Here is a 12,899-nt window from a genome sequence, read left to right on the forward strand (position 1 = left end):
TTTGAATTTATTAATTTTGAAGGTCACTTTAGATGTTGGTTGCAGTCTGGCAGATATTTTTGCCTGTGTGCTCTTACTGGAAGTCAGCAGTATTAGTCAGGCTCAGACAGTGAGGAATTTCCTTGGAGCTCCTGGGCTTTCATTGAGGACCATGATACCATGCTGAGGTAGGGGGTTTTATAAAGCAGTGAAGTGATTGTTACTGATTAATGAAACTGAGCTGTTACTAATCCACAGTGTCAATAATTTCCTATCTAAGCGTATTGATTAGAGTGGATGGCAGCAGATCCATTTCTGTCCGTATTACCCGTGACTCAGAGAATTGCATTAACAAAGGAATATCATAGACTCATGGAATGGCTGGGGTTGGAGGGCACCTGAAAGATCATATTGTTCCACTCCCCTGCCATGGCCAGGGACACCTGCCACTACTCCAGGTTGCTCAGAGCCCCATCCAGCCTGGCCTTGGACACTGCCAGGGATGGGGCAGCCACAGCTTCTCTGGACAACCTGTGCCAGGGCCTCCCCACCCTCACAGGGAACAATTTCTTCCTCATATCCCATCTAAACCTCCTGTCTGTCAGTGTGAAGCCATTTCCCCTTGTCCTGTCACTCCAGGTCCTTGCCAAGAGTCTCTTTCCATCTTTCCTGTGGGCTCCCTTCAGGCACTGCAAGGCCACAGTGAGGTCACCCCAAAGCCTTCCCTTCTCCAGGCTGAACAATCCCAATTCCCTCAGCCTTTCCTCACAGCAGAGCTGCTCCATCCCTCTGCTCCCCTTGGTGTCCCTGCTCTGGACTGGCTCCAGCAGCTCCCTGTCCTTCCTGTGCTGGGCCCAGGGCTGGATGCAGCCCTGCAGGGGGGTCTCAGCAGAGCAGGGCAGAGGGGCAGAATTCCCCCTCCCCTGCTGCCCACGCTGGGGGCTCAGCCCAGCTCAGGGGGTTCTGTCCCAGCACACACAGCCAGGGCAGGGCCAGCTCTCACCCACAGCACCCCCGAGTCCTTCTGCCAGGGCTGCTCCCTCTGCTCATCCCCAGCCTGGATTGATCCCAGGGGTTGTCCTGACCCTAGTGCAGCACCAGCACTTGGTCTTGCTAAATCCCATGAGATTTCCATGGGCCACTTCTGGAGCCTGTCCATGTCCCTCTGGATGACATCCCATCCTTCAGGTGTAATCTGCGCCTTTGCAAAGCCTTCTGTTAATGGTTTCACTGATTCCTTGCAGGTTGGTTGTCTGTTTGCTCTTGATGCATTATCAATCAGGTTATCATAAGGCAAGGATCACTGTTTCAGTTTTCATTATTTCTGAAGAAAACAGAATTTAGTTTTGATTCAGAAACTCTTAAATGTGTGATTACTTCCTTCTGTAATTCAAAAGGTCCAAAACCTTCATTTCCCAGGTCTATATTGGTTATTCTCAGATACTCTCTTAATGTGAAAAACTGTATCTTTAAAGTGGCTAAAAAATAAAGATTTATCTTAATGCTTATACAGAGACATGAGATTTAATAAGGGAAAGAGATCTTTTCCTGTTATTTTTCTAATAGAAACAAAAACGCACAAATGCCATTTCCTGAGATCAGTTGCATCAGGAATCCCATAAACTGCTCTTTAACTTTTGACAGATATGTTGAGTGTAATTTGCTCTAAGCAGATAAATTTATTCTGTCTTTCATGTCAGATCACTTTTGTTGTCCCTTTGTTCGTTAACCCAACAGACTCGAAGTGTATCAGTGCAAACCACAAAGATGAAAACAGGATGTTACCACTTCTGGTGACCCTCTGTGCAAAACCCTACTCTTTGCATTTAAAACACTTTGTCCTGCTGCTTACAAAGAATTTCTGGTCTGTGTCCACTCAGGTGTGACATCATTCTCTTGAGAGGAAGCCAAAAAGCTGTGATAAAAAAAAAAAAGAACTTCTTTGAGTTGAGGCTGTTTCTGCTGTGCTGATTCTGTCCTCACACCCCCAATATTTACAACACGTGTACATTTAAATGAAGACTTTGAGCATGAGTTGTTCCTGTACATTTGGGATATTAAAAGACTGAAATTTATTTTTATTGCATTTTGTATTTTTTCCCATTGGTTGTTTTTTTCTAAATTGTTTTTGAATGTAATTCTCTCAAAAGTTCAAGATTTTTTTTTTCTAGCCTTGACTGAATAAGGAAGGACTTAACTGGCCTTGAGTGTAAATGAATCTACATGTTCCTCTGTATCAAAGCTCTGTTTAATGCTCAGACATCTCAACTCCTCTCACCAAATTCTTTTTCATACTGACAGCCCTTGGGGACAATTACAATAGTGCAATGTACAAAGAAATCATAAGAAATTAGAACTGATTGAAACCCAGATGACACTTATCTGCTTGGTGGTAGACCATCTTGTAGAGCCAAAGATGACAGATTCTGTTTGCCTCCTTGAACAGATGAGAGATTTACTTGGGTGTTACACATTTTTTTACTTCCAGTAAATCTGTGTAAATCTTGCTTTCATTTTATTATCTTTGCAGGATTCATTAACCTGAAGATTCTAAAGAGTTATAATCAGGCAGTTCTTTCAGAAATACCTTGTGAACCCCATCCCAGCGTAAAGGTTAGTAGATAGGTGCATATTTTTTAGAATGTTAAAAGCCTGCAACTATGTAGGAAGTCAACATTAGAGGGCATAATAACATCAAGTTATCATTCCAGTGCAGTAGAGCTATGTGGCTATCACTTGTATTTGCAAAGTGTTTGCACATCAAAGGGTCAGATGACAAGTGTGAGCAAAATATCAAGAACAGAAAAACAAAAAGAAATTTAATAAGCCTTAACCATCTTTAACTTTTGTCAAGTATTATCAACAACACAGCCTCACTCTAATACGTTTTCATAGATCAGTGACTTATAATATTAGTAGGTATTTCTTGCATTATTTAATTCAGTTATAAGCTTTAACATGTAGTTCTTTTCCAGATATTTGCTATAACTTTTCTCGAATGTTGTCAGCCCCTCCCTGGGTAAAAGTCATGTTTATGCAATTTGTGAGTGTGGTTCAGCTGCTTCAGAGTCTCTGTCATGGTTTCATAGGAACAGAGTTGCCTGTAAGTCAAAAAGTGTAAGAATGGGCAAATCTTACTCAGCCCTGTGAGGCACATCTGGAGTGCTGTGTCCAGCTCTGGGCTCCTCAGGACAGGAGGGACAAGGGAGCTCCTGGAGCGGGGCCAGCAGAGGCTGTGGAGATGATTTAGGGCCTGGAGCATCCCTGACAGGGAAAGGCTGAGGGAGCTGGGGCTGTTCAGCCTGGAGAGGAGCCCCAGCTGAGAGGGGCCCGCAGCCCTGTGTGTCCCTGTGTGCAGGGAGGGCTCCGAGCAGGGCCCAGGCTCTGCTCCAGGGGGCCCAGCAATGGCACCAGAGGAACGGGCAGGGACTGATCCCAGGGAGTTCCACCTGGACAGGAGGCAGAACTTCTGTCCTGTGACCGAGCCCTGAACAGAACATGCAGGGAGGGTGTGGAGTCTCCCTCGCTGGGGATATTCCAGAACAGTCTAGAGACAATCCTGTGCCCTGTGCTCTGGGATGGCCCTGCTGGAGCAGGGAGGTGGGACAAGATGACCCCCTGTGGTCCCTTCCAGCCTGACCCTTTCCGTGATTCTGTGGTCTTCCCCAGCATTTCTAAGTCAGGAAAACAGATGCATTCAGGACAACCAAAGTTAGGAGAACTGCATAGACCTCAGAAGCTGGAGGCATAAATTGAAGTCCTCAGGAACTTAGAATGCCATAGTGCTTCCCTGTATTGAAAATAGGCAGCATTTGGCCACTGTTGTCAGGAAAAATTTCTTCACAGAAAGGGTGGTTAGACATTGGAATGGGCTGCACAGGGAGGTGGTGGAGTCACTGTCCCTGTGAGGGTGGGGAGGCCCTGGCACAGGTTGCCCAGAGAAGCTGTGGCTGCCCCATCCCTGGCAGTGTCCAAGGCCAGGCTGGATGGGGCTCTGAGCAAGCTGGGATAGTGGCAGGTATCCCTGCCCACGGCAGTGGTTTGGAACTGGATGGACTTTAAGATCCCTTCCAACTCAAACCGTTCCATGCTTCTATGAGTCTATGATTATTGTGATGAACCTGCTATGTCCTCACACACATGGATACAGAGTTTTAGTACACATCACCATCCTCACAGGGAAGAATTTCTTTGTAATATCCAATCTAAACTCTGTCAGTTTTAAGCCTTTCCCCCTTGTCCTGTCACTCTATGCCCTTGTAAACAATCTTTGATAACATCTAGAAGTCCTGCAGTGATTTTAGGTAGAACTGAATTCCCTTGTAAGCGATGTTCCCTTTGGCTGTGTTCACATGGCTGTGCAGATGTAACCATGAAGCCAGTGCCAGGCTTTGGGAAGGCAGGCCAGCTGTTTTTCTTGAGAGAAAGATCATTAAGTGCAAAATTTTTAGTTCATTTTCCTGCCATGTGGATGGATTCTGGTGCTCTGGTGCCCCCACCCATTCCACCTGCCCTTTTACCTGCACAAAGTCTGCTCTAGGAAGACTGAATCTTGCCCATAAATCAAATGCAGATGAGATGTATTTACCCAGAGTTGGCTGCATTTAGGCTACCTGCAGAGGAACTGCAAATTGTGGAGAGCTGCCAAAGGTCCTGGAAACATTCAAATCAGCAAGAGAGATACATAGCCCTGAATAGTTTGTAAGTGATCACTTTAAGAAGAATCATGGCCTGTAGGAGATGTGTTTCCCACCTCTGATTTGGAGCGTTGTGCATAGAATAAAGTCTGATTCTCCTCATCTGTCACCTTCATGCCCTGTATCTTCACTAGCCCCAGTGAGGTTGCAAAAATAAGTGATAATGGAGAATACATTCCCTGCTGAGCTGTGTCCCCTTTGGAGCTTGTCTGAGATCAGCTCCTCCTTCCCCTTTCCTCATTTGCTTTGATTCATCTTTCTTGCCAAAGAAATTTGGAGGCAGATTTTTCCAGCTGGTCCCAAAAGAGTGGGGAGGTGTGTTATTGAAGTTGATGGGAAGCATTCTGTTCTCCACACATCACAGCCTGTTCGTGAGTGGGAACACTGCCTAACTCCCAAATTTTCATCCCTATCATTCCTGAGACATGTTATGCAGCACATCCTGCAGTAGCTACTCTCTACACTCTTCATTTCTTCTGTGCAAAGGAAAAGATGGATTTATGAGCAAATTTTGGTTTTGTTAACATGTGATATGATGTATTACTCTCCTGATGATGACGTTATTTTGCACTCTGTAGCTGAACATGCAGCGAGGTCTTACACAGAGTGTAAAGTGAGTGGTGTTGTGAGAAGTGTGAGATAAGAGTGGCAACACACCTGAAAACACAGGGCTGGTGTGGTGAGAGTGACACTGCAGTATCACTGTCACAGAACTGTTTAGATTTGAAGCCACTGCTTGAGATCATCTACTTTAATTCTAATTATTCTTTGTATAGTAATGTATATGAAACAGTTATCCTTTGAAATCTCCCTAATATTTTGAGAATTTATAATGCACATTAACAGGGTACTATTAAAATATTTTTTACAAATAATAGGAAAGCTCTTTTAATAAATACACATTTCTCCTGAAACACTACCGGGGGATGATTTCTGACAAATTCCTCCTCCCCAAAGAGAAAGTGAGGCAAAATATATACTTGAAATCTACTATTTAATTCATGATAGCAATACACATGTGCCAGGCATGGACGTTTTGGCACATTTATCTTCAATACATTGAGATGACTGTATTAAAACTCAGTGTATGTAGATACTGAGATAGATACCTGAAAGGTAAGTCCTGTGAAGAGTGGCTGAGGGTGTTTAGCCTGGAGAAAAGGAGGCCAAGCACATTATTCAAGACATTACATGTGAAATGCAGACAGCAGCCTGAATCCTAGGGGTTTCCAGTGCTCTCCACTGGCTGGGGATAGGAAGAAGTGGACAGCAGTAAGCCACTGCATCAAGCATGCACCTGCATTCCTGATATGCCCAAGTGCCTGCAGAATTCCTGAAAATTGGCTTTTGGCCTGTGCAGCTAAATGTAGGCATCTTGCAAGAGCTAAAAGTAGATTTCAGCAGAAGGCAGTCCAGCCTCCCCAAATAAAATCCCTGGGCTTCACATACAGCCCTTGCAAGAAGACAGAACCATCCAAAACACTCAGAGCTGGTCTAGAGGAAAATGAAGGCACAGGGATGTGCCTGGAAGTTGCATTCTGCCGTTCCATATTTCCACCTAATCAATAGACCTGTTTTTAATTCTACTCAAAAATACAGGGATAGTACTGTCCTTACCTTTTTTTTAGTAGGAGCCCTGTAATTGCAGTTGGGATGACTGAGGTTATAAGTGAAGTGAGGTTTGGAGACAGAGGTGATTTCTTTCATGAGCCTGATTCAAAATGTTGGGAAGTCACAGACTCCTTGTTTTAGTTGTTGTTATTGTTTGTGTTGTTTGGTTGATTTTTTTCCTTTTTCTGGTAACAATTAGGCAGTTCACTTACAGAGCTGAAGTTCATTCCTGTATTTATCCACTCATTCTGATTACAATTGTCATGTGCCTTTTCTATTAAATGGTTCACTGGCACTTTCATGTCAAATTGATTTTCCTCCTGTGGGGAAAAGCTGAGAGAACTGGGATTGTTCAGCCTGGAGAAGAGAAGGCTTTGGGGTGACCTCACTGTGGCCTTGCAGTGCCTGAAGGGAGCCCACAGGAAAGATGGAGAGAGACTCTTGGCAAGGGCCTGGAGTGACAGGACAAGGGGAATGGCTTCACACTGACAAACAGGAGGTTTAGATTGGATATGAGGAAGAAATTGTTCCCTGTGAGGGTGGGGAGGCCCTGGCACAGGTTGCCCAGAGAAGCTGTGGCTGCCCCATCCCTGGCAGTGTCCAAGGCCAGGCTGGATGGGGCTCAGAGCAAGCTGGGATAGTGGCAGGTGTCCCTGCCCATGGCAGGGGGGCTGGAACTGGATGATCTATAAGGTCCCTTCCAACCCAGGCCTTTCTATGATTCCCTGATTAAAAAAGAAAAGCCAATTTGAAGATTTGTTTTCTCTTTCTTTTATTCCAAACCCACTGTGGCTTTATTGTTTTAAGGCTGGCATTGCTCTTCTGATTTGTAAAAATTATTCATTCACTTTAGTAGAGTTTGTGTCTGCATTTTTTCTGTGTTTTTGTTTGAAACATGAATTGCTTTGTTATTCTTATAAGAAAAGTAAAGAAAATAATGAATTGAGACTAAGCATTAGATATTTCCCGATGGAGTCTGTCTGGAATACTTAAATAAAAGACCGCCGAGGTCTGTTCCTTTAATATTCCAAGCTGAGACTGCTCCAGCTGCAGGCATTTTGCTGATGGAATATCTAAGGGGTCCATAGAGGATTAGGGTGTAAACAGAGACAGGACTACCTAGAAACACTCATTCCAAAATTGCCAAGAGTTCTGAGTGCTAAGAGGGAGCTGTGAGGGTGGTGCTGAGGGGCACTGTTGGGATTCTCAATAACACTCGAATTACCTTGGATTTACCCTCATTAGACAGTTCATGTTTAGAGCAGGTGAGCTAAAGCTACAGCTGTGTCTTTGAAAAAGAATTAAAAAACAGAAGGAAGGAAAGCAAAGCAAATGAGGCACCCCAAGGGATGGGTTTGCAGTGCTGCTGAGCCTAATTGACAAACATGTTGTGCTGGTGTAAAGTCCTCAAAGATTTCATAGAGCATCAGCTTCCCAGGTCAGCTCAATTTGGTTTCTGTCAGTGCTGGGGAACATGGTAAAACAACCTGGGACTTGATTCCAGCCAGCTCACCCTAAAAATCATCAATCAGCCCTGGCTTTTATTCACAGAGGGGCACAGTTGGATCAGATTAACTGCAGTGTCAGGTTTAAATCACAAAGAGAACAATTTAATGGAGACAGATTTCAAACATGGAGCTTTGTCATTATGGGAAAAGCAAGAAAGGAGCAGTGAGAGCTGCTGTGATTTCAGCTTCTTCAGTAACTTTTGTTTACAAGTGAGAAGAAATAAAAGAGTCCAGCCTAAGGTAATAATGGTTGGCATTTTTTTGTTGTTGTTTGATGTACAAATGTTTGTATTAGGTTGTGATGTACCTGTTGTGAGGAACTGAAAATAAACGGAAAGAAGATAGTTTGGTCCGTTGTAGCATCTGCCATCAATTCCACATGATATTCTTATTGTATTAACCATTATTTAAATTTCTTTGGAGAAGTAGAATTAAGATGTGTCATTCTTGAGACTGTCCTATGCAGAACCAGGATGTGGGCTTCAATGATCTTTGTGGGTCCTTTCCACCTCAGGATATTCTATGAATCTATGATTCTATGATGGCAATTTTTAATGAAAGCAGTATCATTATTATTGCTGCTAAGATAAGAAATTAACATTTTTAAGCTACAGGAGTATCTTACAGGTTTCTGCATAAATAGTAAGCAAATAATTAATTTATAGAATCTCAGAGTACCTAGGGTTCTACAGAAGATTTCAGATTGACCTTTTGGTTTGAATGAAAGGCTTTGTGCTGTATTAAAAATGTATGTTTATTGTAGACAGCTGGTCTATTTTTTATTTTAGAGGGAAAAAAAGGATGCTCTATAGAAATCCCAGTGAGTTGCATTACTCTGAAATCAAAAGTTCTACATTATTAAAAAAAAAAGAGTGTGTTTCTAAGTTTAAAACTGCCATTTGATGCTTTTTGTTTTAAATTACTTTCTGGAGAAGAATCACTGAGGGATCACTCATTGCTGAGTTACTGATTTCATACAGTGTAACCCCTCTGAAGTGATGAGGTTGAGAAATGGTTTCCCTGGTTTTCCTCCTCAGAGGGCATTATTTAGGAAGCATATCTGAATGCACAGGTGAATGTGTGATGTCAGTAGGATTTGGGGAGGTATTTAGTAACTGTAATTATGAAATACAGAAGGACTGAGAGGCCTTGGTTCTCCTGGATTGGCCTCTCCAGCTTCCACTCCCAGGCAGCACAGGGATAACCAGGTGCTCCCCGAGTTTCACCTGCAAATGGGTAGAAACAGATGGAGCTCTTTCTTGAATGAAAGTTCTTGCAAAGCTTTCAGGGCTTGATAAGGAAGCCAAAAATCCTTTTCCATCATGATAAGGATCTTACCAGGCCCAGCATTGCCGGCGGGGCCAGGGAGGGGATTGTCCCACTCTGCTCTGGGCTGACTTGGTCTCACTTTGAATACTGTGTGTGGTTTTGGGTGCTGCAATATAAGAAAGACCTAAAGCTGTTAGAGAGTGTCCAAAGTAGGGTTTTAGAGATGGTGAAGGGCCTGGAGGTGAAGCCACACGAGGAGTGGCTGAGGGCACTTGGTCTCTTCAGCTGGAGGAGACTGAGGTCAGAGCTCACAGCAGTTCTGCAGCTTCCTCACCTGGGGAAGAGGAGGGGCAGGCCCTGATCTCTGCTCTGTGTGACCAGGGACAGGACCTGAGGGAACAGCTGGAGCTGTGTCAGGGGAGGGTTAGGCTGGATATCAGGAAAAGGTCCTTCCCCCAGAGGCACTGAACAGGCTCCCCAGGGAATGGTCACAGCCCCAAGCCTGACAGCTCCAGGAGTGTTTGGAAATGGCTCTCAGGGATGCACAGAGTGGGATTGTTAGGGTGTCTGTGCAGGGCCAGGAGTTGGAGTGGATGATCCTTGTGGGTCTCTTCCAACTCAGGATATTCTATGATTCTATGATATATTTGCCTATCAAATTTTGGGGGGGGGGTTTTGCCTATGACTTTTCATCTGTGCACCCCACTTGATTTAAATCAGCTTATCTGGTTCATGCCGAATTCCTGCTTTTCATGTGATTCCTCTCCAGTTTGTGAATCCAGGAATAACCACATTTCCTGTTCTTGGAATAGTCCTGAGAACAGATTGATGCATTAGAAAAACCAGTTGGAGCACTGATTTCTGGGCTGTCACTTCTTTGCCCAGTCTGTTTTCTAGAAATGATGATGTCGCTGAGGTCCTTTTGGCTTTATACAGTCAGAGAGCTGTTTGGAAAATCCCCATGTACCCAAATTCTATTTGAATTCAGTCAAGGACACTTATTCAGATGTTAGGAACTATCCCAAAAGATTCTGGCAATTACATCCTTAGCAACACAGTGCCTTAATTCCCTCCTAAGTAAAATTGCATTCATGATTCTTACCCAGATTTTGAGCACATTTAGAACAAACACCGTTGTATTTTTTTTTCTTGTTTGCTAGGAGAAAGAACAGATCTTAACTGTGATAGGAATTGTTAATAAACTTTAAAGAGCCAATTTACTGGCAACTAATTTAAATGTTAGAATCTTGACTTTACCCTGTCCCAAGCTTTTGCACTCCTCTGTGGAAGAAACATTCCAAGGGAGCCAGAATCCATGACTGGCTTTTCTATTTCTATCAGGCTTGGACTGATTGGTTCATTCGGTGGGTTCTTTGCCCAAGTAAACGTATGCAAAACCTTAAATCAACCATTCCCTTTGCACTGAGTTTGCAAAAGGCAAAAAACGTAGTTCCTACGCTTTATTAGAGCACATAGAGCAGGAGTGGTTGTCAACACCACTCACATTGCTTCAGGGAATCTGGTATTTATCTTCCCTGGTTCAGCCTGCAGTGGCAGCTTTGGACATTCCCTGTGGCACTGCTCAAGCCTGGATGGATGCCACAGCACAGCACTGAGACAGGGCTCAGTTCATTGTTCCTTTGTGTCGTTTGCCCTTGCTCAGATCAGGAAGACTGAAGTGCAGGAGTAGCAGGGTAAATGCTATAAAGAGTAGAATTAATCTAATCTAATTCTAGGGATGTAAAAGTTTGGGATATCTAGTCTACGTTATTGGAACAGGCTCCTTCTGAAGACAAGCCAAGAAAAAGACAGGGGCACTTCCACAGGGAAATTTGTTTACCTTGAATGTTTAGCTAAGATGGAATTAATCCTCTTCCCACTCCAGGATGCAGGGGGTTTTCTTTGCTGTTTTAATTTCCTTTACCACTAACACTATTCAACTTCACAGAGATGTTGCCAAACTTACAGAATTTGCTAAAGATGTTGTCTGTGTGATGATCACAGGCAGTGATCACATCCATAAGGAAGTTATATACTATTGCACTTAGCTCCTTTAATTAAATATCTGTCAGAAGTGGGTAATTAAAAAAAAAAAAGGAGTTACAAAGATCATAAATCTTTCCTTCAAACTTAAAGAAACTGCTTGAAATTTATAGCTGGAACATTTTATGTACTGCTTTTTACTTCAGTGTAGCATGACTGAAACTTAGTAAGAATCCTGGCAGGTTTCTCTTGCTTTGAGAGTACTGTTGAGAAATGGAAGGAGAAAACTTTATTCAATTTCTTGTGTCGTCAAAAATTAGTTGGTCCTCTTCAGGTATGACAAAAGAATGATCCTGAAGGTTGTTTTTATTCCTGCATGAGTTATCACAGCAAATTTGAATATGTTTACAAGAATGTAATAAAATGAGGAGGAGAGAAAACATTGCAAAGAAGGGAAATAAAGAAAATAAAGTAGATGATGTTCTTCTAAATGGGGGGTGGCTGAAACATGGGCAGATCTGTATTTCACTCCTTTCTTTGGAGACTGTTCTGGGAATGCTTGTGGAGAGCTACTATTGACAAGGGCCTGGAGTGACAGGACAGGGGGGGAATGGATTCACATTGAGGATTTAGATGGGATTTTAGGAAGAAATTCTTAGCTGTGAGGGTGCTGAGGCCCGGGCACAGGTTGCCCAGAGAAGCTGTGGCCGCCCCATCCCTGGCAGTGTCCAAGGCCAGGTTGGATGAAGCTTGGAGCAAGCTGGGATAGTAGAAGGTGTCCCTGCCCATGGCAGGGGGATGGAATGAGATGATTTTTCATGTCCCTTCCAACCCAAACCATTCTAGACCTCCATGATCTGCATGCCTCCCGTGCTGGTATGACAGCCTGAGTGGTTATTTGAAAAAATGAGAAGTTTCTCTTGCATGTAAGTTTTATAACACTGGAGAGGATTTGTTGCCTAGATGGTTGCCAAGCTTGGATGAATGGAAAAGTGGGAGTGATGAAAGTGGGAGCAATATGCCTTTTAGGATGGTGCAGCCCAGCAGCTACATCAGGAAAGGCTTTGCAGGGACCACCATGGGTGCAAAGGAATAACTGTTTGTCCCTTTGACCGTTCCAGCAGCACCTATAAAAGCAGCAGCCTTCAGTGGATGAGCATGTATTTCCTCCTTGAAAACCCTGGTTTCTGAGTGAAAGTAGAACTATTCTGGGTTGTTGACAGATTTCAGACCAGCAGGGAACATGCCATTCTTTGGCTGTATGAAGGAGACCACACTGTATTTTCGCTTTAGATATTCCCCTAAGACAGCTGGGGAATAGGGACACCTCCATCAGTGCCCCATCACACATGTACAGCATCCAAAGGAGGAAGAGGAAAGACAGGAGGGCAGCTAAGCTCTGTCTCATTATCCACACCAAAATGAGAGCCCCATTATCCCACAGGGCAGAGCAGCTCTGCACCGATGCCCTCAAGAACCATAGACCAAGGTGCACAGTTTGGTCCTCATTAACTGACATATAATACCCAACGAGAAACCAACCCTTGAGGAATTAATTTATTTTCATTTTCCAGTCTGTCAGTCTTGGTGAAGAGATTTTGCTCACTGTATAGCAAGGTCGCTGTGACAAATTCTGACAAAATCCAAGTTGAAGTGTTTTTTGGTTTCGCAAGCACATGAGCTCAGTGAGAAAGAACAGACTGAGATGACAAGGAGAACAGCCAATCCTGTTATATTTGTCTTTCTTATTACTGACTTGCCATGATAAATATGGAAAATTATATTTGGCTAGAAGGAGGCTGAGAAAGAGAACAGATGGCCACCAAAAGAATACTAGAGCAGCTAATAGTCA

General features: G+C 43.6%; 1 protein-coding gene across 1 annotated transcript in view; it reads left to right on the forward strand.

Moving 5' to 3' along the window:
• The first annotated feature begins 28 nt into the window (after window positions 1-28).
• Window positions 29-12,899, forward strand: part of DYRK4 (dual specificity tyrosine phosphorylation regulated kinase 4) — a 31,133-nt gene continuing 18,262 nt past the window's right edge. The window contains exons 1-2 of the mRNA XM_069003961.1: window positions 29-167; window positions 2,510-2,592. The gene's annotated coding sequence lies outside the window, so the exon portion shown is untranslated. The remainder of the gene's footprint in view (window positions 168-2,509; window positions 2,593-12,899) is intronic.

This window comes from Aphelocoma coerulescens, chromosome 1A (assembly GCF_041296385.1).
Source record: "Aphelocoma coerulescens isolate FSJ_1873_10779 chromosome 1A, UR_Acoe_1.0, whole genome shotgun sequence".
NCBI classification, from domain to species: domain Eukaryota; kingdom Metazoa; phylum Chordata; class Aves; order Passeriformes; family Corvidae; genus Aphelocoma; species Aphelocoma coerulescens.